The sequence below is a fragment of the Crinia signifera genome, chromosome 6 (genome assembly GCF_055691185.1).
Source record: "Crinia signifera chromosome 6, ASM5569118v1, whole genome shotgun sequence".
Lineage (NCBI taxonomy): Eukaryota > Metazoa > Chordata > Amphibia > Anura > Myobatrachidae > Crinia > Crinia signifera.
Window position 1 is genome coordinate 123,079,288 of NC_139222.1, and position 6,170 is coordinate 123,085,457.

The window sequence follows — 6,170 nt, forward strand, 5'->3', positions numbered from 1 at the left end:
ACATCCCAATGGGTGTGGTAAGTATATTTACCTTCTTCCTTAGGCTAACCCTTCGCAGTCTATCCTTAACCCATAAGCAGCATTCCGATGCTGAAAATCCAGAGGGGAGGGGGGGGGGGGGGAGTATAAACAGGGCTATTTTTCAGCAGGCTCCAGCAGGAACTGAGGCCCTTATTCTAGTTCACTCTTTCTGGCAAAATATTTCTTAGATGGACAAAACCATGTGCACTGCAGGTGAGGCAGGTGTTACTTGGGCAGAGATAATTAGATTTGGGTGGGGTTTTACACCTGCCTCACCTGCAGTGCACATGGTTTTGTCCATCTAAGAAATATTTTGTCAGAAAGAGTGAACTAGAATAAGGGCCTCAGTTGCTGCTGGAGCCTGCTGAAAAATAGCCCTGGGTGTAAGTATACTCTTGATCAATCCCTAAACCTAACCCTCTCTCTCTGCAGCCTAACAGTAACCCTCTTCCCCTTCTTAGTGCCTAACCCTGGGGTAGCCAACCCTAGTCCTCGAGAGCTACCAACAGTGCATGTTTTGCAGGTCTCCTCACAGAATCACAAGTGAGCTAATTAGCTCCATCTGTGTATCTTTTAAAATGTGTCAGTGATTAATGAGTGCAGCTGTGCAGCATCTAGGTTGTCTGGAAAATGTGAACTGTTGGTAGCTCTCGAGGGCTAGGGTTGGCTACCACTGGCCTAACCCACCCCCTAGTGCCTAAACCTAATACCCCTAGCGGCCTAGCCCTAACCCATATATACAGGTTGAGTATCCCTTATCCAAATTCCAGTTTTACTTTTTTTTTTTTTATAAAAGCACGACTGGGGAAATTATATAAACCTGGCCCGAAAGATGTGCAAAAAAGAATTGCTTGGCATTCAAATTCATTGCCTAGGAGAGTAGACACATACAAATATATTTGTATGTATCTCGTGTGTGTGTGTACACAACATAAATTCTAAATACCTCATTACGGAATAATCTATTATCCAAAATACTTCTGGTCCCGAGCATTTTGGATAAGAGATACTCACTGTGTGTGTGTGATATATATATATATAATTTCGCAACTGCCCGGGTGCCTTTGTAGATAATTGGGTACTTGTTTCCTAGCACAGCGCCCACGATATTCAGTCATATGGCATTGTATTCAATTTAAAATTGTATATGGCATACAATGCAATGCGATGCGATTTTAAATAGTATAAGCACCCTAATGGGTTTTTTTCAATGTTAAATGGTCCCCCTATACGATTTTTAATTGTATTAGCACCTTAATAGGTGCTTACAATGTTAAATGCACCCCCATGCCACCGCCACTATCAACGCCAACCTGAAGCGTGGCGAGCGCTTCGGGTTGGCATTGATAGTGGGGGTGTCGTGGGGGTGCTTTTAACATTGTAAGCACCCATTACGGTGCTTATACAATTTAAAATTGTATACCATCGCATTGTATGCCATATACAATGGAATACAATTTTAAATTGTATAACATCGGGTGCCATTGCGTCTCATCGCATACCATTGTAAGGCTTATGGTATACGATGCGATGGGCGCCGTGCTAGGAAACAAGTACTGATAATTGACACACTTCCAGTGTGAAGCTCTCACTCTCCTCATGGCATTCCAGGGAATTGTATTAATAGACACAATGGGGGAAATTTACTAAAGAAAATTTGTAAAAAAATAGGTGTATTTGTATCCAGAAATACACTTATTTTTGACATTTACTATGCCGAAAATACGGCAATTCGTATTCGTAATGATGTGCTATCAATACGAATACGAATTGACGTATTTTCGGGATAGTAAATGTCAAAAATAAGTGTATTTCTGGATACAAATACACTTATTTTTTACAAATTTCCTTTAGTAAATTTCCCCCAATGTTTCGAGACTGACTCACCTGACGATGAGACTTAGGGTCTTGAAATGTTGTGTATATTAAAAGTATTTTTTGCCCACCATACAAATCCTTGGAGTGCCGTGTAAGGAGAGTGAGAGCTTCACACTGGAAGTGTGTGTGTGTACATGTAACTTCTGATGTGATATTGTTGCGCCCTCATACTGGCAAGCGCAACAATATCACATCAGAAGTTACATGTACCACTACACATGTAAACTATATGCGCATGTGGCCTGTCTTATTTGGGTAAACCCAGAGACCGTTTTGTGAGCGGATGGCACAGCATCGATGTGCCATCAAACATGCACTCATTAGTGGAACTAGTGAACAACCAGTTGCAAGGCATTGTGCCCTCAAGAAGCATAGCATACCCAGTTTGAGAGCTATAATAATAGACCATGTTCCACCAACATTACGTGGAGGTGATAGAGGAAAAATCCTCTTGCAGAAAGAAAGCAGGTGGATACATGGGTGGAAATTTACTAAAGGAAATTTGTAAAAAATAGGTGTATTTGTATTTAGAAATACACTTATTTTTGACATTTACTATCAAGAAAATACGGCAATTCGTATTCGTATTGATAGCACATCAATACGAATACGAATTGCCGTATTTTCTGGATAGTAAATGTCAAAAATAAGTGTATTTCTAAATACAAATACACCTATTTTTTTTTTTACAAATTTCCTTTAGTAAATTTCCCCCATGGTCTCAATACTTTGGCCCCTAGATGCCTTAACGAAACATTGGGGCTACAATGTTTTCTGTAACAAAGTAGTTTCATATTCTCCATTTGTAACTAATCTCTTTAATACACTTAAATATATTGATCATAATCCCCACTCAAGCCTAGGGATGTTCTTGTCATAATGTATGGTACCCTTATTATATTTATAGTAGAGGCTGCAACCATTATAGCCTTATGTATAATTTAGGTTCTAGTAAAATCAATATGTTTCCAGTGTTGGTATTCCGATATATGAATTGTTTTTAACCAATGTATATAGATGTATTTTAAACAAATGCCTTGCCCAATACAGTTGCACTTATGCTTTACATACTGTATTTATCGTTCACAGTTTACTGCAGTTGCTTAGCAACCGGGCCTCGGCATCTAGGTGACCTCACTGGCTGGCGCCGCCGGCTCATGCAGACTGTCAGCGACAGAGGAATCCAGCATGTGGAGATCCGGGTTGAGCGGCGGCGTCAGACAGGTGAGCACCGTCAGGTTTTAATTTTTTGTATTGTGTGAGAGCTATTTAAATGTTGTACGCACATTGCCTCTTTTAATCCTGTGTCCCTGAAGACGGGAGAACCTTCCCCAAAACGCTGTAGGGCGAAATAAAGGAATTTTATTTACTTGAAAGTATGATGAGTGCCGCTGTCTACTCTACATATATAGACCCCATTTGGGGTATCCGGAAGGCACCCCAGCAAGTAAATAAAGGTTGGAAGGAGTGCCGGGCATCATCATCACATATATCACACCAAATACATGTGTGCATACAACTAAATTAAATTACAATTAAATTAGATTGTGGGTGCAAATGAGTGCCTGTTGCGTTTAACAGTTCACAAGTAATTCTGCTTCACCTCCCTTAAAGTACAGAGGAGTGAATAGGTTTTGTAACAAATGTCCAATTCTAGTAGTGAGGGTTGGGCGGGGTTATGGTCTGTCAGTATATTTTAGGCAGTGGTCATTGCTAAAATATTACCATTAGCCAAAATTGCAGATTACATTTAAATTGAAATGCCTTCTACAACGGATTAACTACTTATTTTTATTTTTTTAAGGCTTTGTTAAAACTGGGTTACAATTTTAATGTTTTTACAAGTACTGACATATTTTAAGTAATTGTCTTGCAATCTATACATAGTTAATTGTATACTTCATTGAATATCCACATTTGTTTGTAATATTACAGAGCAAAGTTCCAAAAGAAATTCATTTTTGTACTTCAGACTTGGGCAGGCACCAAGAAAATGTAATAATTGTTTCATTTTGTGCTAATATTATAAATATTGTTTGTTTGTGCAATTGGCATCTACTTGTAAAGGAAAACAAACATAAGCTTTTTAACGTCAATCTGTTTTAACTCTGTTCTTGGCTCAAAAGTAAAAAATAATAAAAATGCTTTTGTTTTTGTGAATTGTTACATATGTTTATAAAAGCAAATTAATGAAAGCTAATCAGAGATTAAAGACAAAGCATTGCTGGTCTGATTCAGAGGTCCATTCAGTGTCAATATTGGACTCCTCAGTGGAGAATTTTTTTGCTACTGCACATGCGCAGCAATGAATTCATAATATCACGCACACCCAGGATTATTGCAAAGTGAGTGTCAAGTACCAGATAATAAATAACAAATTCAGTCCATCGTAAAAGAAGCACTGCTCAATCAAATATTTTTGTAAAGGTATTATGCAGCTAAATGAAATTGACTCTGAGGCATATATTGTCCTATTATATGAGGCTAGTGTCAGTAATCTCTGGGAAAATTAAACCTGTTTATTACCCCAGGTCGACAGGTCAATAGGCTGACACAAGCATTAGGTCGACGTGGGGTTATTCACTTTTTTTTGGGGTACTTGTTTAGTTTCACGGCGGCAGCTGTACGCTACGTTTGAATCCTGGCAGCCGTATGCCCAGCTTACTTCTCTAAGCTACATTATCAGCGTAGCTCATAGGCTGCCTTGAACTACGTTGTCAGCGTAGTGACTCCACGGCAGCCCAGCGCTGACAGGTCATTGTGGCACTTTTAGCTCCACAGAGAAACAAACAGCCCGGCCCACCGCTAACAAAGGGGGTGTCTAAAATGTACAGCGCCGGCAAACGAAGCCCGAAGCGTGGCGAGCACACGGGTTACGCGTCCTAATGACCTTTTCATACCCCCACTATCCACGTCGGCATGGAGTTGATTGTATAAAGCAGGCATGTCCAACCTTGGCCCTTCCAGATGTTATGAAACTACACATCCCAGCATGCCTTGCAATAGTTTTAGCATTCCCTAATAGCAAAACTGTGGCAAGGCATGATGGGACTTGTAGTTTCAAAACAGCTGGAGGGTCAAGATTGGACATGCCTGGTATAAAGAGTGGTGAGCGCACACAGGTAATTTCACAGGTATTCCGCGTGCCTCGCTGCGCTCACCACACTATATAAAATCAACTCCACGCTGACGTTAATAGTGGGGGTACGAAAAGGTCGGAAGGACGCGTAATGCGTCCCCTCGCGGGGCTCGCGAGGGGACGCATTACGCCATTGCCCTACAAGGGCAATGGCGTATGTGACATATCGTTTGCAGAAGGAGTGTTATGTCCAGACTGTACAAAAAAGGGAGAAAAGCCCAGTGTCTCTGATCAGATTTCAGAATTGATGGGCTGGATGAAGAAAAACTTTGTTACCAAGGATGAGTTTTTAACTTCTAAGAGGTCTAGATCTCAGACTAGTTTGGATGATGATCATGGGCCGGGAGTTGTTGGCTCAGACACAGATACTGGTGATTCCAGTACAGAGTCAGGGGAAGTTCCGGAAGATGAACGGTTATTTAACCCTGAATTGGTTGAAATGGTGTTGAAGAATTTGTATGACGTTGTTTGAAGACAGGTCAAAAAAGGGCAGGTGTTTCCCTGTACATAAGGCGGTAAAGGATATTCTATCTAAAGAGTGGTAAACTGCAGATAAGAGTGGGGTCTTTTAAAAGAGTTGAGAAGATGTACCCAATTGAAGATGAAGAGTTTATCAAATGGTGTAGTATTCCTAAGTTCGACGCAGCAGTGTCGGAAGTTATGACACGGATGACTATTCCATTAGAGAATGGGGCCTCTCTGAAGGACTCCATGGATAAAAAAAAATGGAGAGTGCATTGAAAAGGTTACACTTATCCAGCTCAGTCTCCTTGAAGTCGGGTGTAGCCATAGCCTGCTCTAGATCAGGAAATAGAGATTTACAGAGGCAATAAAAGATTCCCTCATGTGGTGGGATGAAGGACATTTGAGGACAAAAAAATTGTCTTTGGAAAGTCCAAGTTACAAGGTACTCACCACAGACGCTAGCGCCATAGGCTGGGGTGCGCATGGAGAAGGCCGTGTCTGTCAAGGGATATGGTCATCCCAAGAAGCAGCTTTCTCATCCAATCACAGAGAACTGAGAGCGGTCTGGCAGGCGATAAGGTTCTTTGGCAGAGAGATCGCAGGGTCACGCCTAAGGATCTTTTCAGACAACGCTACGACCGTTTCCTATATAAATCGGCAAGGAGGG